Raw genomic sequence first — 24,086 nt, 5'->3', positions numbered from 1 at the left:
GAAAAAAGTCTGACACAATGCCTTTACATCTTAAAATATGTCAAAATACTATTTGAAAAGAGTCAAACATCTGTCTTTTCAGGGCATCATAGGTAGTCAAACTGGAAAACGTGGCACTGCCAGGATTTCTACCTGGTGAAGGGTGGCAGACTGTTCTCTTCAGAGGGCTCTCGACAGGGCAGCATTCATTATCTTGCCAATCTACCACAACCGAGGCCTAATCCTCAGTCGTACAGGTTCAGAAATTTATTTTTATCAGCATCAATAGGGTAGCTGCATTGCTTAGAAGCAAACAAAATTAACCATGCTTCAATAGAAATTAGGATATAGATGCATTAATACAGAATGACAAATGATAGAAATAGGATTGCCTGTTTACGGTCATACATGTGATAGAAATAGGAATGCCTGTTTATGGTCATACGTGGCCAATACTTTCATTACAGCCAAACTCATATATGCAGCCAAATAAGAGGCCCCTGGATACACAGGGAATCAGAATAAAAAAAGAGGATCTGAACATTTAATAGTCTTCTTTCATTCAATCAATAATTTTTTTTTAATTAAGCAACTACTATGTCCAGGTAACCTTCTAGGTTCTGAGGATACAGAGGTCTCTGCTTACAGAAGTCATATCTGAGTAGCAGGCAAGAGTATGTGTTTCACAGAAGTTTATTATAATATATTAATAAGAGTAAAAACTTTTGGGAGCAATCTAAATGTTCAATAATAGAACTCCAATTAAATAATGATAAATCCAAATAACGAAAAATAATGCAGCCCTTTAAGAATAGCACTTGCAAGCCATAATTCATGACATGGGAAAATTATCATGATGGGAAAAAAAGCAAGCTATATATAGTGCATGATCCTATACACACACATACATACACACATATTTCCTATCCCTTTATATGCATAAGAAAACAAGTAGAAGGAAAGTCTATCTTTAGACAAAACTTGTTTACTAAAGTACTATTAATGATTATTTTTTCTTTTTCTTTATACCTTTTTGCATTTTTCAGTTTCCTAAAACAGCCTTACATGCCTTTTATCACCAGGAGAAAAATTACTTCTAAAGTAATTTCAGTCAACATGCATACTAAGAACTCTTCAGATTTATCTATTAGAAGCTGTGCATGAATGCCAGTCTCTGCATCTGTCTTGGAACTCAGAGAGGTCTTTTCCCATGGCTTTAAGCAATACTCAAAAAGACTAGCATACCTGAATTTCCTAGTCCTATGTTTTTTTCATCCAACAGTCAGTCTTATATTTCTACCTGTTTTCTAAACACTTCAACCAAAACATTTTACAGATAACTCATACAGTCATCCTTTGATATGCATGGGGAATTGGTTCCAAGATCCCCCATGTATACCAAAATCCATGGATGCTCAAGTTACTGATATAAAATAGTGCAGTATTTGCATATAACGTACACATATACTCCTATATACTTTAAATCACCTCTAGATTACTTATAATACTTAATATGATATAAATGCTATGTAAATAGTTGGTATACCGTGTTGTTTTATATTTGTATCTTTTTTTATTGTTGTATTGTTTTTTCTGACAATTTTGTTCCACAGTTGTTTGAATCAGTGGATGCAGAACCCATGAATATGGAGGGCCAATTGCATTTCATTATACCCAAAGGCAAATGCATAATTTTTTCCCCACAGCTAATTTTCTAGCAACCCCATGGCTGTCCATGGCATAAACTCTCTTCCAGTCAGAAAGTTTGGGAAGCAGGCTTAATTAATCTCTCCCTTTTCCATTTCAGGTTCATTAAAAAGCTCTTGTCAAAATCTCTTTCATTCCACCTTATTCTTTATTCTCACTTCCATCAGCATATCAGTCCAGGCCCTAGTAACATTAATGTTACTAATGGCACTGTTAGTAACATTACTTACCAGCATTCAAGTGGGTCTTCCTGGTGCCATTCTCTCCCATCCTGAAATCACTGCTCTTTATACAGAACTTATATGATGTCATTCATTGGCTCAAAAACTTTTAAAGTCTTCCTTTTTCTACCACCCCAATCTAAATTTCTATGCCTGGCTTTTATTAAAACCCATAATTTGACCCCACCCTAGCTATTTAACTTTATTTTCCACTATTTGCCAGTCTCCTCCCTCATCAACGAGAAGACATAACATAATCAACCTCACCACTAACCCTTGGAATATCTAAACTTAAAAATGGTCCTTCCTTTCCCCTTTATTTGTATTTAAAGAACCTGACAAATTATTCCTCCTCTGCTAAACTTTTCACAATTTCTTCAACCTCATTTATGTTTCACATTTTCAGAACCTGTCTTGCATTTATTAGGAATCTCACAATTAGGCACTCTCATATAGATAGATTTACAGTCATGTACATTGTCATCTTCTATTAAATTCCACACTCCTTGAAGGCAGGAGCCACGCCTTATTCTGTCCCCCAAAGTACTCAGAACGATGCAGAGCCCACAGAAAGTACTGAAATCTTGTTGACTGATCCAGTGAGAAACGACCAACTTCAGTTTCAGCCTCTCTTTAACATGTACATAGCAATTTGGGCAAGTCAGGCTCCATTCTAAAGGACATAATAGGAGACTCTTTAAGCACATTACTATGAAGGCCATTTAGGGATAACACTGGAGTGATGAGGTGCTCCATACCAGGGATAATGGAGACAGAGTTCTTGGGATTCATCACTGGGGTTCTCAAAGCATCTTCCAAGGGGATAATAAGGAAGGACTCAAACACCCTTGAATCTCCATGAGAACAGGCATGAGGTCTTCTGAAAGAGTTCTTTAACTGGAGTGAATGTCAAAGGGAAGTATAATAAAATAAAAGACCTGAGTAGAGTCCTGCTTGTTCACACAATGACACTACCTAAATCACCAAATCTCACTGAGCCTTGGTTTAACTCAAGAGGTTCCATGCCACTATAGAAGTGGTAACTGCCAACTGATAGGAAATATTTTCATATGCATAGTCGTAGTGCCCCATATTTATGAACTTAAGAGTCTTCAAAAAGCTTTCTATATACATGATCCTTTACTTTCTAACTTTTCTAAATACAAGGTGAGAGAGACACAAAGTGTTCTATCAAAACAGTCTTGGCCAGGCACAGTGACTCACGCCTGTAATCCCAGAACTTTGGGAGGCCGAGGTGGGCGGGTCACCTGAGGTCAGGAGCTCGAGACCAGCCTGGCCAATGTGGCAAAACCCCATCTCTACTAAAAATACAAAAATTAGCCAGGTGTGGTGGTGCATGCCTGTAATCCCAGCTACTCAGGAGGCTGAGATGGGAGAATCGCTTGAACCTGGGAGGCAGAGGTTGCAGTGAGCTGGAATCCCACCATTGCGTTCCAGCCTCGGCAACAGAGTAAGACACTATCTCAAAAAAAAAAAAAAGCCAAAAAAACAAAACAAACAAACAAACAAAAAACACCTCAAAGTCTACATATAACAAATATTTTGTTTTATTCTTAGTGTACTTTAAATACATTTACCCATATTATTCCTTCTTTTATTTATTTATTTATTTTTTAAATTAGAGATAGAGTCCCACTCTATCACCCAGGCTGGAGTGCAGTGGTGCCAACATAGCTCACTGAAGCCTTAAACTCCTGGCCTCGAGTGATCCTCCCACCTCAGCCTCCTGAGTCACTGAGATTATAGGCGTGAGCCACTGCACCTGGCTGTTTACCCATATTATTCTAAAATTAAGAAACATTTCAGAAATCGACTACTCAATGGTTTTATGAGTTTTCTGCCATGGAAAATGTAATGTTTGAGGATTTTTTAACTTTAATACCTAGCAAAATTTCTATAGTGCTTTGTCAAGAGGTATTTTGACTTAAACCTTTTGTACTGAATCAGTGAAAATATATGGAATTTACCAAAAGTAAATTATAAAAACCAATTTTCAATAAATTTTCTATTTTTAAAAGTTGAAATTTTACTTTAAATTTAAAGACATAATTTGTATTCAGTTTCAGTGTGTAATAGCTGGCTTCTCAATAATAGCATTATTATTGTCTGGGCTCTAATCCTTTAAGAGAAGGGACTACTGTGAGATTCCTGTGGTTTCTTCTAGCAAATGAATAGTGTCAAAAATGGTACAAATGGTACACAAATGTCTGGTTCATACCGTAGTATACAATCATCTGTAACAGACTTTTTGCTGGTGAGGAAGTATACCTTGCAAAAACTAAGAAAAGAGTGTTTACCCAGAGATGTGCTGCTGCTGCTGCTGCTAATAAAAACTAACATTTACTGACTGCGTCCACGTGCCATGCATATGCTAATAAGCAGAACTGTATACCATATATACTGTATTAGTTAATAATATGTAAGGCTTGTAAGACAACATCTGACAGATAGTAAACCCTACATAAAAGTTTATCATCATCATCTTCATATCACTTAATTCTGAAAGCAAAGATTAATGACGCAAGAAGCAGGCATTACTGCTCCCCACTCCCCATTTTACAGATATGAAAAGAAATTTAGAGAAGAACTTAAGAAATGTGTTCAGGTCACACAGTTAAAATGGTGGATGGATCTAGAGCTTTTTCTAATCACTATGTAATTTTGATTAACTGATCAAGTAGACCTTAAGCTGATCATGGAAGAAGAGATAGAAAAAGTTCAGATATTACTGTAACAATGAAAGAAGCTGGCTGGGCATGCTCTGAAAAAGAAAACTGAAAATAATGGGAATGCTTGGGTCAATTATTTGTTGCAGAAAAACAAATGGGAGAGGTGTTAGCAACAATGTGGTCTCAGGTCTGTGGAAACCCAAGCCCAGAATATGGGTATTAAATGAAGAAAGAAAACTGACAATTTACAAATAAGTTAATATACTATTAAGCATCACTGAGATTTGATGAAACAGGACTCTGCACTAGAATAGGGCAAAAGCAAGGAAAGTAGAAGCTTAAAGAATTGCTGGTATTCTAGACGCTGAGGCAGACACAAATAGGCTGTGATGGGGACTTCGACTTTTGGGATATCTGCTAGAATTCTCCCACAGCTAAAATCAACATCTCTGATAAATGCCTTGCTAACCCTTCCACCTCTCAAATATGAAAAGAAATATTCTGGACATGAATGTGACCACTGGGAAGAAATTCGATGATAAATGGAAGTACTGGGAAATGGGAGATCAATTTACCATGGAATTTTCAAGTTTGTTACAATAGCTGGGAATGGAAACATGGGACACAATTAGGCAACAAAAATTACAAAATGTTCAGAGAAAAGAAAAGTAAATCCTGCCTGAGACTCAAAAAAGAAAGATGAGTCATCTGCTTTAGGAAGCTCTCAAGAACAGAAGTCTAGTTAAACTGGCCTTGATTAATTAATTCAACAAATATTTACTGAGCATCCACTAGGTGTCAGATACTGTTCCTGGCACCTTATAAAATACAAGTGACATAAAATACCAGCCCTTACGGATCTTATATTCCAGTGGGGTAAGGGGATGGATAGAAAGTATAGGGGCTGGGAGAGGCATTAAAATTTTAAATGAGGTCATCAGAAGAAGTTTCATTGAGAAGGAGGTTTGAATGAGATGAAAAAGAATGATTTAGAAATCTGGAGGAAGGAGGGTACCGCACAGCGTGTACAGTAAGTGCAAAGGCCCTGAAGCAGAGGTATGGTGTAAGAAATAGCAAGGAGTTCAGTATGGCACAGATAGAGTGAGGGGGAGTGGTAAGCAAGAGTTCAGAGAGGTGACAGGGGCAAGAACATGTAAAACCCTGCAAAGACAGTAAGGACTTTGGATTACTCCTGAAGTATGCCCGTAAGAATTCGCACTTATTAGGCTCCCTTTCACTAAATGCTCTCTTATATAAATTACCTATATTTGACTAGGTGTTATGAGAAAAATACAAAAGAAGGTAAACATGATTATTGCCCTGAAGACAGTGTCATTTTAAGTTCTGTTGGAAGAAAATTATAAATTGAAAATGAATTTAAAAGAATAACAAGGGAAATGTTCTATATCTACACATGATCTGATAAAATACCAGACTGAAACTTGTGAGCTTTAGAATAACTCTTAAAGTTATATCACAAGAAGAATCCAGAAAAGAAAGATGAAAAAAAGAGACAAAGAAAGAGAATGAGTGAGAAAAACATGGTGGTGGTGGGGGGGGGGGGGACTTGTGTAACCAAACAAGTGATGCAGAGACTGACATAAAACCGGTATTGCTCCTATCCTTTCTTCTAGTCACAACTAAAAGATTAAAAATTGGTATAAGAAACAGAGTTCTGGCTATAAACAGCAAAGGATATTAATGACAGAAAATGGGAAGATTCTGAAAAGACTGGTTGCACAAAGAGCTCTTCAATGAACTCAGATTTTCAAAGACACAGAAAAAGAAAGGAGGGACACGTAACATGGATGCCTGTAAAAGAAACACAGGATGGTATCAGGAAGTAAAATGTCCACAATGAGCTGAACTTAAGAAAATCATTGGCCGGGCGCGGTGGCTCAAGCCTGTAATCCCAGCACTTTGGGAGGCCGAGACGGGCAGATCGCGAGGTCAGGAGATCGAGACCATCCTGGCTAACACGGTGAAACCCCGTCTCTACTAAAAAAATACAAAAAAAAAAAAAACTAGCCAGGCGTGGTGGCGGCGCCTGTAGTCCCAGCTGCTCGGGAGGCTGAGGCAGGAGAATGGCGTGAACCCGGGAGGCGGAGCTTGTAGTGAGCTGAGATCGCGCCACTGCACTCCAGCCTGGGCCACAGAGCAAGACTCCGTCTCAAAAAAAAAAAAAAAAAAAAAAAGAAAATCATTAAGGGCTACAAAAGGGACTTTTGAATTTATATCTGGAAGAGAAAGTTTACAAAAGGCCTGGTATACACAAAAGGCTGAATATGTTGGTTAAAGGAAATGGTGTACTTAATACATGACAGGAAAAAAAAAAGGGAAAGAAACCCTTCTATTTTGCTTTTTAAAAATTCTACACTCGAATACCCCCTCACAGTTTACAAAGACCTTTTACATATTTCCACCTGAAGAGGTAGGTATGACGCCTATTTTCTAAAGAGAACGTCCAGTCCAGTGTCCATCACTCAAGCCCTGCCTCTCTTCTTAGTCTAGGAGAACGACAGCAAAAACTGGCGTGTTGGGATGAAAGAACTGATGCCCGTGACACGTGACGCGGCCATAAAAGACCTGCCCCCGACAACACTGCAAATCTGACTTGACCAGTTGTGTACTGTGAGCCTGCATGAGAATTCTGCTGAATGCTACAATAACTCTTTAACAAGTAAGGAAGACCAAAGAGGTTAAGACGGGAGACAAAGTACTCCATCTTTCAGAGTGAGGACAAAACACAAACACAACAAAAGAATATGAACATGGCAAAAGATTAACTCCGTGTTTATCATTCAGCCCGAAGAAAATCCTAGAACAGATTATAAAAAACAGTTTCTGAATAGACAAAGATGGGCGATCACTGAGAATCAGTGTAGGTTCAGGAAGAACAAGTCTTGCCAAGTAACTTTATTTCTTTTGTTGGCAAAGCTATAAGACAAATCTATGTGATTATCTGAAAGGTATTTAACAAGCTCCACTCTCCAATTCTTTCTGAGACGAAAAGAGAGACGGGCTGAGTAACATGTATACAAAACCAATTAAACAACAAAACTCAGAATGCTCATAAATAAGTTCTGCAGTATTCACTGGGCTTGGGCCATAGTGTTACCAATGATCTGGACAAAACTTTTCCCAACATCCTTATCAAAATGTAGGGATGACTAGAACCTGGAGAGAATAATGAAACAAAAGAGAGCAGAGTCAGATCTAAAACAATTTTAACAGAATATTAACTTTAATAAATAAAATTTAAAAGAGAAAATGTAAAGAATTATATTTGGGTTAAAAAAAATCAAATGCTAAATATAAATTGTGAAAACTGTTGTATACATAAAAAAGCAACTAGGCTGGGCGCGGGGGCTCACGCCTATAATCCCAACACTTTGGGAGGCTGAGGCGGGCAGATAGATCACCTGAGGTCAGGAGTTCGAGACCAGCCCGGCCAACATGGTGAAACCCCATCTCTACTAAAAATACAAAACTTAGCTGGGCATGAAGGCAGGTGCCTGTAATCCCAGCTACTTGGGAGGCTGAGACAGGAGAATCACTTGAACCTGGGAGGAGGAAGTTAGTTGCAGTGAGCCGAGATCATGCCACTGCACTCTAGCCTGGGTGACAAAGTGAGACTCCGTCTCAAAATATACACACAAAAAGGCAACTAGCCCAGCACCTTGGAAGGCAGAGGCAGGAGAACTGCTTAAGCCCAGGAGTTCAAGACCAGCCTGGGCAATATAATGAAATCCCGTCTCTATTAAAATATTTTTTAAATTACATTTAAAAAAAAAAAAAAAACTAAAGAGTTTTGTCAAATAAAAGTTTGACATAGGCTGGGCATGGTGGTTCATGCCTGTAATCCCAACACTTTGGGAGGCAGAGGTGGGTGGATCACTTGAGGTCAGGAGTTCAAGATCAGTCTGGCTAACATGGTGAAACCCCATCTCTACCAAAAATGTAAAAATTAGCTGGGTGTGATGACGCACACCTGTAATCCCAGCAACTCAGGAGGCTGAGGCAGGAGAACCAGATGAACCCAGGAGGCAGAGGTTGCAGTGAGCTGAAATTGTGCCACTGCACTCCAGCCTGGGCAACAGAGCAAGACTCCACTTCAAAAAAAAAAAAAGCTTGACATAAATTAAAGTGTGAAATGGCTGCCTCTAAAATTTATCCAATCTTAATCTTAGGCTAAGTTGACACACACATGTAAATAAAGTCATGCACAAGGAAGGTGAATGCCATACTCTACACTGTACCAGCTGGCTCGTATCTGAAGTTATTCAATACTTAGTAATGCCCTATAGTCATACGAAGGGCAAAATAAATGTCCTCATAATTTGAAAATTAAGTCATCCTCTGGGAGTAATACCGGCCTGAATCAAATAGAGTGATGGAATTTAGCCATAACCATAAGTAATTCCAAGAATATGTGACTGAAAAGGCTGGGGATACCCAAGTCTGGTCAAAAGAGAGTAGGGTGTAGTTTCTGGGAGGCAGGATTGGAAAGTGAATTAAGAAAGCTGAAACCTTGTCAACTATGTTGACAGAAGGGGGTTATATTAATCTGGGGTAGTGGGGAGAGCGGGAGTTTAACAAGGAAGACTTTGCCTATGTGCCCCCAACACTGTCTGAGGTGAAAGCACACTGACCACATCCCCAGAGCGGCGCTGGACAGCTGCATCCTTATAAAGACTCTCCATCGGGTTATCCTGGCTTAGTGACACTCCCCATTAAGATTACCCATTTCATTAGAAGGGCTGGCTTCCCCTGTAGATTCTCCTATAGTGATGAGAGTGTGCTCATCCAACCATAAGCTGCCATTCCATTCACAGTTATACTAATATATTCACTAACTGGCATTCTTGGTTTTATGTCAGTCTCTCCATCACTTGCTAAATATAAGTAAATTCCCATAATTCTGATGACTTCTGGAAAATGTTCAGAAAAATGTTCACAGCTAAGGACCTAAATAAGTGAGGTCTATACCTTAAATATGACAATCCGTATCCAGCTTCTACCCATCCGAGAAGCCCTACATTTCTTTATGACAACTGCATTTGATGTAAAATGGAACCACATATTTTAAGAGAGAAAACTAAATAAAACACACGGATGGCAGTGACCAGGAAGGCAAAAGGTCTGAAATCCACATTTGAACAAATTCAATGAAGATACTTAGCCTGAAAGAGAGAAGATGTAAGACAGCCATCTTCAAACATTACTCTTGCAGTGACATAAAATTATCTCTAGAGGCCGGGCGCGGTGGTGGCTCAAGCCTGTAATCCCAGCACTTTGGGAGGCCGAGGCGGGTGCATCACAAGGTCAGGAGATCGAGACCATCCTGGCTAACACGGTGAAACCCCGTCTCTACTAAAAAAAAAATACAAAAAACTAGCTGGGCGTGGTGGCAGGTGCCTGTAGTCCCAGCTTCTCGGGAGGCTGAGGCAGGAGAATGGCGTAAACCCGGGAGGCAGAGCTTGCAGTGAGCTAAGATCTGGCCACTGCACTCCAGCCTGGGTGACAGAGCGAGACTCTGCCTCAAAAAAAAAAAACAAAAAACAAAAAAAACAAAAAAAAAACTATCTCTAATTCTGTGATGAGAACCAGTTGAAAATTATATAAGGAAACACTTTCCAGTTAGCACTGTCCTATGCCTGGCACATAGCAAATGCTCAACAAGTTTTGACACATAGTCAATGCCCAACATTATTACCTCTTACTGTAGTATGGATATTTAAAAAACATGAAAGAAATACATACTAGACACTGTCAGAAAACCTAGGAGAGGCACCTAACCCTGCTGAAGGTAAGAGGTCAAGTAAGGTAGGCCTCCCTGAAAGAGATGCCTAAGCAGAATACCAAAGAAAGCACAGGAATTACCCAAAAAGTATAGGAAAGGGCATTCCAGAAAGTAGTGTGTGAGACCAAAGGTACAAGAAAGCTAGTGGTTCAGTGTGGTTTGAGAGATGAGTAGGGGAGTGATGGAAGGTAAGGCTGGAAAACTAAAAAGGAATTCATGTGTCACACTAAAGAGCCCGGAAGAGGCCATGGGGAGTCACTAGAAATTTTAAGGATGAAAGTTACATAATCAGATTCAAGTTTAGGACAGTCCTTGAGGCAGCCACATGGAAGATGGACCAAAAGAAGGCAAGATTGGAAGCATGGAAAGATGGCTAGTTCAATCATTGGGCACCTGAATGAATATTCTGGCACTGGAGGAAGAGCAAAGGCAGAATTCAAGACGTAGTTAAGGAAGACCTAAAAAATGACTAGCTGTCAGTCATAAACAAGAAGAACGAGTCAAGGGTGATTTCTGGGTTTACAGCTTAAGAACCAAATAGAGAACAACGCCATGCACTGAGAAAGCTAAGGAGCACAGGAATGGTTCTGGGAAGGGAGAAGATAAAGTCAGCTCTGGGAGAGCAGAATCCAAGTTATCCATGGAACATACCAAAGGTGGCGAGTATCTAGAAGACAGATGGACAATGGGGTCTCAAGCTCAGGAGGGAGACCTGAGCAAGATATAACGGTTTGGAAGTCATCATTGCAGAGCAGTTATTGAAGATACCAGAGCAAACGAGATCACCCACACTCACAGTGCAGGGAGTGAGAAGAGGATTGGGACAAAAGAGCACATTAACCATTTAAGGGAATGAAAGTTAGCTATCTTGTGATCTGTTAAGTTCCTTGTCTTTAGGCAAGTTCCTAAATATTTAGGCAAAGACTAAACATCCACTTGTTGGAGATGACGTACAGGGAATTCACAACATAGTTGGGCTAGATGACCTCTAACGCATCTTTCAACTCTGAAAATCAATCAAAAACTTCAATTCAATACAGTATTTCTTACAATCAGAAATAACTTTTCACCACTATTACAGAAAAGCTAAAATCATAAGTATTTTCGTTTTTGGCTTCATCAGTCCAATATTTTGTGTAAGTTCTAAAAAATACATTTTGTGCTGTTTGATAATGTTTTCTGAAAGGGAGAGAGTACTTGGTGTACTTGAACAGGAAAGCACAGGCTCTAATTTCTTCACCCTATTTTTCCTTCTGTGGGTCCAGTTACACTCCTGGTTAGTATGATAATGCAGTTTTACTACAGTAAAAATTCAAACACACGTTCTCAGCTATTCAGCCCTTTACTTTCTGCCACCTTGTGCCTGAATTGGGCTATACAATGGGGCTAATCTATGGATTTAGATCTTAAAGCTTTAACTACATTTCAGAAATGTGCCTATAATTTTCATTGATATTTGAAGTATGCTGATTTCTGTCTCCTTTTCTGCTCAATTCTAAAAATAGAGAGACACAGGTCCATACACAATTTTAAAAATTAAATCCAGAAATGTTTGATTAAAACAAACTGCCATTTTTGGCATAAAAATACAACCAGAGTATTTTCAGACAGTACTGCTGGGAGTTCAACTTAATCCTTAAATATGGCACTGGTCCCACTAAGTGGTACCTGGAATAGGTGTGAGAGGTACTTGACCTCTTTTAACCATATGTACTTTTTCTCCTGCCCCCTCTTTATGCCTCTCCCACCACCCCACAAGCCTGCTTTTTCTCCTCCTGTTCCTTTCACTTTCCCCCTGAGAGTGCCCATAATCTTTTAGTACTACCAGTAATGCCACTAAAGCCAACACAGCTGCCAACCCCTGGCCTAGAAATACAATGGATATAATTTGAATTACAGACTACCATTAACTTTTTGGTTGTCCTTAGAAAACGACTTTATATTCTGTTTCAGTGGCCCAATCCACAGGACAGAAAAAAAAAAAAAAAAAAAAAAAGCCACTGTAGAAAGTAAATCTATGTAAAAAAGAAACCTGTAGTGCTTTTTAGCTCTAGCAAACTAATGTAGATTACATACAAAGTTTATAATTACGATTTGCAGGTACAGGTCTCTGAATGACCAAACAAGGATAGAGGAAGACCAGAGATGATGTTTGACACCATTTGAAGTTTAGGATCATGTTAGTTATTAAACTGTGTTATTTTTTAAAAATAATAAGGCTTAGAGTAGAGAAGAGGAAAAGAATCAAGGCTAGAACTAAAATAAAAGGACTTCAGTATTAGGTATTACAGTCTTGGGAAATTGTTTAAAGTTCCATAAAACCCTACGGGAAAGGTGAATAATCATGTCCCCACCACAATCCCCTCCCTCAAGTCAAGTGCTCTCGAAGCTGTGCTCTGATGCAGCATTCTGTTTATACAACAACCTTGGTGGTTCTAGGCTTCAATAAAGAAAAGGATTTCAGTGGATTTACTTTTCTCTTTATCTCTCTAGCTGATGGTATCTTTACTTTTTCTGTTTAATTTCACAAAATGGAAGCAAGGGACAATTTATCAGCAGCACTGCACTCCAGGTTGGGAGTGGGAAGCACAGAAGAGGTACTTCCAATAGGCTACCAGAGGCAACAGAAACACTTTCTTACAAAAGCTCAGAGTGCGAATGCTGGATAAATATAAATACACAGCAAATAAAAAGTTCATTGATCCTGTCCAGCATCATGGCAACAATTCCGGTTCCTGTGGCTCCCTAATATGCTTCAGTGTCTTATATCACTATGTGATAATACCTGCCTAAGGCTTCTTGGCCTGAAAAACTCCTCCTCACCCTTCAAGTCTACGCTCAAACACTCACACATCTTTGGAAAGCTTCTCTCACTATCCCAAGCAGGTGCCCCTCTCCCTTAGGTGTGCCTCTTACTGCTCTTTCACGACAGCTGCTATTCCTGACTGCAGCTATTTCTACCCCTGTGAATGTAGCTCTCCAGTCACCTGTCCGGCTTCTGAGGGAGCACTGCGTCTTTCCCTTTCCGTATCTCCTGGCACATGGTGTGTACTTTGTGTACAGTTCACAGTGAAAGAACTCCCTAGCTTCTTTCACTAGAAAGGAGAGACACATCCATGCAAGTCTCTCCTTCCCAATCTCACCTAGTTTAGAACTTCATCATTATTACCTAGATTATTTAAATTTGTCTCTTCACTGGTCTTCCCATTTCTGGTCCCTCTTTCCTTGAATTCACTCCATATACATTACTGCCACTTACAACTCTAAGTAAATGTACCAAGTTGAGCAGGTGGTGAAGTAGAGAATGAAAGGCTGGCAAACATCAGTTCTCTAAGTTCAATGGGTTCAAATACAATAGGGCAGAAAGAGAAGTAGATAATTAACAGAATTTACCAGGTGCTGTACAGATACACCCAATTTATGCTAATCCCTCTGCCTGGCATGTCCTTCACTCTGAAAGGGTCAATTCATAATTCACTTCATATAGGAAGCTTTCCTAATCTCCCCAGCCAGAAGCAATCTCCCTTTCCTTTGCTCCCACAGTACCCTGTTACTCCGTTATCACTTTGTTTGAATTACAGTTATTTGTACCCATACGTTATACGTCTTACTGGATTGAACTTTTCTAAATGGAGGGCCAGACATCTATTTGTCTCTATTTTGCCATGGTACCTAACACAGTGCCCTGCAAATAGCTGATAAATAATGCATTATGACGATTAACCTCACTAAAATATTATGAGCCTGTAATTCCTCTAGGATTTGCCAGTATTAAGAATATCAATGGGTCATATACATGCAATTCAGTCCTAAAATTTTCCACTCTAGCCACAAAAATAGAAAAAGTCTATTCTGTTTGGCCAGATAAGAGTCGACATATGGAGAACATCCTCAACCAGATCCGAAAACGTCCAAATGAAATGGATCGCTGTTGTAAAAAACACAACAAAGGGCAGCTCCCTAGTACTACAATAAACTGAGCAACCAGCCTCAGCTGCCAAATACAGAAAAGCCATAAGGGGCAAATGGTGTGGTGTTTCCACAATGGGAGCAGGTCAGTGGGTAGAGGCCTAACTAAGTAAAAATGAACACTGCTAGTAAAATTTAATGAAACAAGATACTAGTACAAGATAGTATGTCAAAAATGGATCATTAAATAAGCTGTCTGAGCTTTCAAATATTATCACTTTCCAGAAGTGAATAGTACTTGCAGCTTATCCATTCTTTTAAGGATCATATTCAATTTTCTACAAAAGTGCTACTGTAAGATACCTCAGCAAGCCCTTGTTAGGATTCCCAGTTCCTTAATTTCACTGTTTATGTCTGTCCTCCCTTCAACCTATTCTTTTATCATAATTGTTTTTGTTAGAATGTAAGCAGTTGAGTACACAATGAGATAGACAATAACTTAAGAATTAAGGACTTTAACATTTCATGATTTAAAAATCAGAACTATAAAATTCCAGCTTCTCAATTCTTACAAAACAAAACAAAGCTCAAGGCTTAAAACTTTAGAAAATGCCATGCTATAACGATATTTCCCCACTCCTAATTGGTTTAAATGAAGTCAGAACATTTGATTATATCATTTATTTCAGCACCGTAATCGCTGAGGGCAAAAACCTTGCCTCACCAACTAATTTTGTAGAGCCCTTGGTGAACAATTTGCCTGTAGTAGCTTTTACTCTACAAGGAAGACCAGTGTGTTAAATAAAGTGTTTATATTAGAGTTGAAAGACTTAAGTTTAAATTCAGGCTCTGTCTATTATTTTGAGATCTCAGACAAGTCACTTAATCTGAGTTCCTCTCTTTACCTGAAAATAGGTGTAATAGTCATACCCTCACTGCCTATACCACGTGACTGGTATGAGGATTAAGTAAGGAAATGTGTAAAAATGCTTCATAAAACTATAAAGTGTAATATAAATAAAAGGGCTCCTGGTATTATTCTTAAAATAAGTGCTAAGAGCAAATCCCTCTCTATAAAAAATCAGAATATAATTAGTTCTGCATCTTTTCCCAAGAGAATTTATGTCTGACATACAAAACTGCAAATAACTCCTAAAGGGGAAATTATCAAAAAAGGAGGGGAGAAAAGAGAAGAAAGAAAACTTGGGGTGGGACTAGAAGAGGGAGGTAAATTAAAGAGAAAAGGAGAAGTTTTTGTAGTAAAATAATGCAATATAAGAGAAAGCAAACCTGATTTGAAGAATCAACTTCTAACTCTACCACTTATGGTCTACCTGTGTGACCCTGAGCAAGTCACTTCACCTCTCTAAGCTCCAGTGTCCTCATTTGTAGGTAGAGATAATAACTCACAGGATTGCTATAAGGATTAAATGAGATAATATATACAAAGTACTTAGCACTATGTCTGGTGCATTGTAAGTGGTAAGTGGTTACTGGCATTGACAAAATTATTAGACCTGTTCCCCAATGGGTGACTTTCAGAAAGACAAAGGAATCAAAAACATTGAAGAGGGGAAGATGATATTCGGAGAGCTAAATCTATATATTACCACCGGGAGACAAAGTTTAAGAAATATAAATTACACAAAGTTTTCTTCATACTAAATGTACAGATTACTTACTGTGTCTCTAGAATTGGTGAGGAATCAAGAGAAATGTAGTCAAAATCTCCAGATCATAAAAGCAGAACAGCAATAACTGTATTCATAAAAGCAGAATGGTAACGGAAGAACTAGGCCCCTGAAAAGTGCTTATTAACGTGTACAGAGGCTTCTCTGTCCCAAACTCAATTTTTTAAACTTTCAGAACAGAACGAAAGCTACACTCTGCAGCAAAGGCACAGCAACCCCAAATGCCAAAAATACACGGCATTAGCTATCATGCTCTCATGTTAGTTTCTGCCATCTTGTTCTTTATTCCGGGTGTCTTGTATTTGTGGTTGATTTGTGATGTTAAACGTTATTAACTCCAACCTATTCAGGAACTGCAAAAGCAGTAGAAGTGTCCCAGGAATCAGGAAAAAGAGGAATAAAATCTCCTGAATCAGCTGTAGAGATAGTAAATAACTCAAAGAGGTAAGAAAACAATGGATGTTATCTGTGCATATGGGATCAGAGACTTATATATTATAACGTACAAATTCTATACCTGTGGAATCAATGAGAATCAGCAAAAGGCAAGGAAAACATGAAGCCTTCTGTATAAATGGCCAGAGAATCAACAATTTGGGCTACCAACTGATTCAGTGTTAATTCAGGGAAAGGCAAGGAGCTGTTAAGAATTTAAAAGGTAAGCATAGGCCAGGCGCAGTGACACACACCTGTAATCCCAGCACTTTGGGAGGCCAAGGAGGGTGGATGATCTGAGGTCCGGAGTTCGAGACCAGCCTGACGAACATGGTGAATCCTTATCTATACTAAAAACACAAAACTTAGCTGGGCATGGTGGCGCATGCCTGTAATCCCAGCTACTTGGGAGGCTGAGGCAGAAGAATCACTTGAACCCAGGAGGTGGAGGCTGTAGTGAGCCGAAATTGTGCACTGCACTCCAGCCTTGGCAATAAGAGTGAAACTCTGTCTCAAAAATAAATTAAATAAATAAATAAATAAAAGCTAAGCATAAGTGTTATCATCACAAACCACAGACAACTGCCAAGGCTCCAGGCCTGTTTGAATTTGTACAATACCACAGTGAATGATCAGGTCACCACATGACCTATAACTGTTAAGGTCTTCCCTAAGACTTGCAGAGCTCATCTAAGGGCAGGCTACCTGCCTCCATGGATTTTCAGTGTAGACTAACTATTCCTGGTGGGAGAAGATGACCCCAAAATTGTATTAGCAAGGAGGTAACAGTATGACTGGTTTCCTTTTGATAGACCAACTCACACACCTTTTTACTAAGACAATCTTCCAAAACTACCTGTACTTAGAAGAACCTGTAAACTTTTTATAACAAAGCGAAGTCGACATCTAAGTATCTCCATGAAGTGATGGGCTAAAGATCTGCCAATCAGGGCATGGTAAATGGAAATGATATACCATCACTACTAATTTAAGGCCTGTTTTTAAAAAAAACTTTTACAATTTGTTTTGCCATCTTTGTCTTATTTCAATTATACAAATACACATGCTTTAAATCTTGGCTTTAGTTCTGCTACTTTTCCCATTAGGTTTTAAACTCATCAACCATCAACTGTCCTAGTACAAGTGTCTTCTAGAACCTACCCCATTAAGTCAAGTAGAGGATACTTATATTCGTTCACAGAGACTATGACTCTGGAGCTGTACTTAAACTACGAGTACGGTTTAAGTACGGTTTAAGCTGAAGAGTCTGGATCCTGCTGGACAGTTAGGAAAAGGTAGGCAATACCTCTCCCACTGCTCACCTGCTGCATTCCCTGCCTAGATACGCTTTTTTTCTAACCTTTAAATCCAATTGAATTTGTGATTCCAATTCTTAAACAACAAATATGGACTATTCTCGAAACTTCATAAATAAAATCAGGTGGACATTTACACAAGACACTGCTCACTTCTACAGCACCTTTTATTTCACAATCCCAAAGAACTGTCAAAGTTGCCCCAACAGAAAGTATCAGTGATGGAACTTCTATCATTTTATACATGTACAACACTCTATTCACCCTGTTTCTGCCATTATAAGCATAGCTATTCATGCAAATAAACTAAAAGGGCTGAGACCAACATTCAATCATTAACTAAATTTCAACTTCATAATTCAACCCCAAAACTATTCAGTGCCAAGTGGTTTAAAACATTACAGAACAGGGCTGGGCACATTGGCTCACACCTCTAATCCCAACATTCGGGAGGCCGAGGCAGCAGGATCACTTGAGCCAAGGAGTTTGAGACCAGCCTGGGCAACATAATGAAACCCTGTCTCTACAAATAATTTAAAAATCAGTCGGGCATGCTTGTGCACACCTGTAGTCTGAGCTACTCAGGAGGCTGAGGTGGGAGGATCGCTTGAGCCTGGGAGGCAGAGGTTGCAATGAGCCATGATCGCACTACTGCACTCCAGCCTAAAAGACCAAGACTCTGTCTAAAAAAAAAAAAAAAAAAATACAGAACAAAGCCAAGCACAGTGGCTCAGGCCTATAGTGCCTGTTACTTAGGAGGCAAAAAGATCATTTTAACCCAGAAGTTCAAGTCCAGCCTGGGCAAGATAGTGAGGCTCTGTCTTTAAAAAAATAATAATTACAGGACAAAATATACAATGACTCAAACATTCCATTAAGCAAAAGAGTTAATATGGAATAACTTCTCACTTCTAAGTCCTTATGAGTACTTACAGGTAATAAGTCAAAATTATTAAAGAGTCCCACTCAATAGTTATATTTAATTTGTACCACGAATAACTTCCAAAAATGGATTAAAATAACATGTCAAAAATAACTCATTTACTTGGGTGTTCCTTATTTTGGAACTGTTTCTAGAAAACTGACCCCAAAATTTAGATGTCAGAAGAACGTATTTCCCAAGTCAAGCTTTTGAAACTACAGACCTGAGGAAGACCATCATGAATGGGAGAGAAAATATGGATTGCAGTTAAGCACGCCATAGGGCACAAGACAGAATGCCTGGCTCAGAATCCTGGTCCTACCACTCAGTAGCTATCTAACCTTAGTACCACAGTTACTTCATCTACAAAACGGGAAAAATAAAAATACCTACTCCATACAGTTGTTGTGAAGATTAAAGCCAGGCAAGTAAGTAGTACATGTAAAGGGTTTAGCAGGAAGCAGCATTATATATTTACTTATCATCATTATCATATGACTAGATCACTTAAATCATCCACAGAAACGCCTTTTCCTATTTCAGTCTTCCTTAATTGGTCTAGTAGCATTTAATCCCTCCCTCCTTGGCTTCCTCATAAAACACATTTTCTATGGTATTTATTTGGGTAGGTACATTTCTCTCCCACTGGATCACATCTCCTTGAAGACAGCAACCACAGTTCGTCCGAGAGTACACAGCAGCAAACACTGTTCACTGCTGCCTTTGATTTCTTTCCCTCTAAAGATTCTGAACAATAATACCCTGTCAATTAGCAAACCTTTACCTGGAGACAGAAGGCTTATGCAACCAGTGCACTTAAGTACTGGTCATACCTTGCTAAATACTTTCTTAAGACTTAAACAAAAATTTTGGGGGGAATAAGAGGAGGATATGCTTCATGTTTTTAAACTACTAACCAAAGATATATTTTTAATTTTTAAAAAAAGTTATGTCTCAAAAGCTTGCTTTCATTATTTCATTCAAAAAGACAATGGTGCTTTTAATATAAAAATACAGTAGCATAATTTCTGCATATGTCAAGTCTAACCTAATCATAACTTGCCCATCTGCTGATTTTAATGTAATCCTAAGGATGCTAGATGACAATATGCTTGTTTGATTCACCCTACACTATTTACATAAAATAAAAGCATTTTAACAATACATCGAGATGCAAGTCTTTCTGGCTGTGATTTGTGCTCTCTCTCTTAACAAAAAGTGTCACACACACCAAAAAAAGTCTGCAACTTATCCTGGATCACTGCGGAGGCACTTTCGAAAGGGCATTATCCAATTTCACTAACACAATGATGCTCTCCTTACATTTAAGAGAACAGAACTTTTCTGAAAGCAAAGAGCTGAACTGAGTCCATTGCTTTGTTATCATTTTTTAGAAAGTCCAATTTTTCCTTTGTTCTTATAGTGTCCTACCTTTAGAAATCAAGTTTGCAGCATAAAAACTGGCAAGGACATCTATTTGTTGGCACAAATCATCTTAGTCTCTATTCTTTGACTTATTTTAAAACAAACTCAAGAGCAAATGGCTAGAGAAGAACTGCTCCTATTTAATGTGGGTTTTCTAAGTCTAATTTTTTCATTCCCAGTGGCAGGGCCTTTCAAAAGAGTACAAAAACTACACCCAACTTTGCTTCTCATTCTAAACACATCCCAACCAAATGGGAAACATTATCAGCCATCTTAACAAGGAGAAAACAAAGCTAAGTGAGGTCAAACCAAAGCATTTTTTAATTCATTGTACCTCTTTTGAGATCAGGATTTTTCAGATGTAAGTAGTTCGATGAACTTATGCAATAAAATTATGTAATATCATAATTTAACATAATATTTTAGACTAACTTCTCTCTCCTCAAATAGTCACAAGGGTGGCTAATTCACATACAATACCTCTCAGCCACTGGGGAGAGAGTATAATAAACTTAATTGTTTTACATATCCTGAGGCACAGAGAGAAAGGCCAAATTCAAAGAGGTTTACAGTACCTTATATACACAGATGATTGAGACAAAGAACTTTCAAGAATCTGTACTGAGGAATCTGTACTGAGGAAGCAAAAAGAGGCTTAAGTACAATAGACCCTGCCTTAAAGTAGAGAGACCGGTCAAACGCAAGCCCCAGCGCCAAAAAGGATCTCACTCATCAATCCCCATCTTACAATCAAGAGGTAGAACTTAAATCACTTAAAGCTGTTTTTTCATATTTGAGCTGTAAAATAAGCTAACAGTCAGGCCATTTCCGATTAAGTGGCCTCTCTCAAAACTTACCACAAGTTATGTGAAATAGGCAAGAGCGTTGGTTCTGCATTTTATCAAGTGAGAAACAACAGCATCCTACTTTTGGACAAGCCACTACTTTCAGAGCCACTAGCCCTCCCCCCACCTTCCATTTCTTTTTATATCATTCCTCCAAACTTAGAACCCGAAAAGCTATTCCACAAAACAAAAGCAGCACCAGTAAAAGGAAAGGCCACTGCTTTTGAAAATAAAGTTTGTTCTTTTGCTGTCAACCTGGCAACTTTTTAAAGGTGAAACGTGCCCTACTCAATTGGTTATAATCTTTTCTGTTCCCACATCAAATAACCACTCGTTTGACCTCGATACTAAAGGTGAAAAAAGGAGTGGGATAAAATGATTTTGAAAGGAAGGGGCTACGGGTGCAATGGTAAAGATAGACTCTAAGACTGGTTTTGAGCACTCCGTGGCTTCTGGGAGCTGGGAGGCTTTCCTGAGTCTGTCTTGAGAAATGTTTGGCAATCTGACGCATCAGTTTTTAGGAACGGTACACAAACAGCCCCCACAATTGAAGAGCCATGCCTCGGATCCTGGCTCTGGGTGACATAGGCTGGAGGGCACGGGACGGGAGCGCTGGGGCTACCCGGAGAGGATCCGAGACATTTGTTATTGTTTATGAAGCCCAGGCGGGGACCCGGAGTGGGGTGCTCTGGGGCTGGGGAGTGGAAGGAGAAAGGAGCAGAGAGAAGGACAAAGATTCCTTCCCGGGCGCGAGGCTCCCTCTCCGGACACACGGGGCCAGTATCACCCCGGGGAATAAGAGGGCCAAGGCCGTCGCCGCAGGTTCCCCGGAGACATTTCCAGCCCCGGAATTAGCCCCGCTTTCCCTGGACACTCAAAGACACCTAAGATCTCCTCCTGCTCTCAGAGTTGGGGCTGGCGCGGCGAGCCCGGACCCCCAGCCGAGCGCCGCATCCGCGAACTCACCTGCCTCCGGTCGCGCCCGCGGCCGGCTCAGCCTCCGCACGGACCGCAGCCGGCCGGGCGCCCGTCCGCTCCCTTCTCCCCGCTCCGCCCTCGCCCCGCCCCCGGGAGGTGGGACCCGCGGCCTCGCCGGAATCTCGGGGCGGCCTCCCTGAACTCTCGCGAGCCCTCCCTCCTCGGCTTCTCGGTGGCTGGGTCGGTCCGACTCGCCCTGACGTCATACGCACCACAACCGGAAGTAGTCTTCTGTCGTCAACGCCGCTCTCCCCGGCCCCACCCATCTCTGGCTGGTGAAGTTCAGACTAGTTCTGAGGGAGTTGATTCTCACCGCTTCTCCTCTCACCAGCCTCACCTCACTGCCGTTTTTACTCAAAACCTGTTCAGGCCTCTCTTGAGGGTGGCCTAGTGTGTTGCGACATTAGTCACATTCTAAATGTCATCCGAATTTTTCAAACAATGTAATGCAAAGAATGTTAGAAATGGAAAGAGAATTCACACATTTTTCAGATGGGGAAACAGTGGTCAACAAAGACGGATCAGCTAAGTTGCTCAGTCGGTAGCTGTGGGGACTCGAAGCCACCCAGGTTCCTTGATGCTTCCATTTCACCATGAGGGGACTCCAGAGACTGGAAAGGAACTAGGATTTGGAAATGCCACAAAAAATACATTAAAAACCTGTTTGGGTTTTCTTGGAAAATCTAAAATAACTGACAGCACTGGCCTGCTTTATCATTAGGATTTGAGAATTGTGCAGAAGAGCACTCCCCTATAGGATGACCCAAAAGGGACAACTTTGGGAAGGTTGATGCAATTTGCGTATGGGGACAAAACTGGCCTTTGGGAAACCCAAATAAGAGAATGACTACCAATTATTGTTGACAAGTTTATCCTCAATATGAGTATTGGAGGTTTTATAAAATATCCTTAACTTTTAGTTTATTGAGACAATATATGAAGCTGGTACTGTGCTTGCAAAAATTATCACTTAGAAATGCCACCTGTCATCTTTAGGTTTCCCAAGAGCAGGTGACACAAGCAAAACACTTAGAAGCATTACATCATTTCTCTTTCTTACACGGTGCTTTTTCATTCTTTGCTCAGTAGTGGGAAAAGCTCTAGTTTGGTAATTAGTGTATTTTGGGGGAGATTAGCTCCACTTATATGGTCATTTTGAAACTCAAATGACATTTGTCATATACAAGCATAGGAGGTTTAATTGTGATCAGACAAGCTTGACAGAGGCCTATACACCCTTCTCCCTATAGTGCACGCATACACATACCATTCAAATGCTACAGTAGGATTGAGAATAGTGTATGGTTTGTTCCATAGCAAATTTATGTCTTCAAATGCGCCATGCTAGAGTAATATGAACTAGTGTAGAGTAGCAGTCTAGGTTAATATGAGATAGGCTAAGACTTTGACCTTTAGTTCCTAAATTTTCCTAAATTGAGACCATTGTAAACAATTTCCCTGGGAGGTTGTTGAAAGTACCTCAACGGAAACAAATCAGAGCTATGAACCAGAATTTTGGTGGTCTATGGACACCTTTTCAAAACAGTATTCTTAAATGCATAAACTACCTAAGGTTACAAAGGAAATTGATAATGTTAACATACAGTTACCAGAAATACTAAAAAGTGAGTTTGTGTTATAATTATGCGGTAAGTGGTAGCATCTAAGATGGCTGTCAATGATCCTGTGCTTCTGGTATTCCTGCCTTCTATAATTCCCTTCTCTAGTAACTTAGTTCTTAAAAAGGAAATACAGCAAAAGCGATTGGGATATCATTTCCATGATTAGGTAACAAAAAGATTCTGGGCTCCATCTTGCTTGTCCTTGCTCTCTCACTTGCTCGCTTTCATGGAAGCCAGCTGCTGTGTTGTGACCTGCCTTACAGAGAGGCCCACGTGGCAAGGAACTGAGAGATACCCAGTCAACAGCTACCAAGGAATTCAGGCCCCCAGTCCAACAACCTGTGATGAACTGAATACTGCCAATAATCACGTGAGTAAGCTTGGAAGTAGATTTTTTCCCAGTTGAGCCTTGAGATGACTGCAGCCTTGTAAAACCAGATACTGAGCCAGCAGGCCCAGTATCTAGCCAAGCCCAGATTTCTGGCCCACAGAAACTGTGAGACAATAAACATTTGTTGTTTTAAGCCACTAACTTTTGGGGTA

The 24,086-nt window shown here is 39.8% G+C and overlaps 1 protein-coding gene across 6 annotated transcripts in view; it reads right to left on the bottom strand.

Moving 5' to 3' along the window:
* STK38L (serine/threonine kinase 38 like) overlaps positions 1 to 21,981 on the bottom strand; it is a 78,268-nt gene extending 56,287 nt beyond the window's left edge. For 2 of the 6 annotated variants that reach the window (XM_077952832.1, XM_028828936.2), the window contains exons 1-2: positions 21,910 to 21,956; positions 20,674 to 20,733 (exon numbers count right to left, since the gene is read on the bottom strand). The gene's annotated coding sequence lies outside the window, so the exon portion shown is untranslated. Of the gene's footprint in view, positions 1 to 20,673; positions 20,734 to 21,909 lie in introns of all 6 variants that reach the window. The other 4 variants (XM_077952833.1, XM_077952834.1, NM_001261495.1 and 1 more) reach the window with 3 other exon arrangements.
* Between the last annotated feature and the right edge of the window lie 2,105 nt (positions 21,982 to 24,086).

The sequence above is a fragment of the Macaca mulatta genome, chromosome 11 (genome assembly GCF_049350105.2).
Source record: "Macaca mulatta isolate MMU2019108-1 chromosome 11, T2T-MMU8v2.0, whole genome shotgun sequence".
NCBI lineage: Eukaryota > Metazoa > Chordata > Mammalia > Primates > Cercopithecidae > Macaca > Macaca mulatta.
The sequence above is the reverse complement of the archived record's forward strand: the minus strand, read 5'-3'. Positions and strand labels throughout refer to the sequence as shown.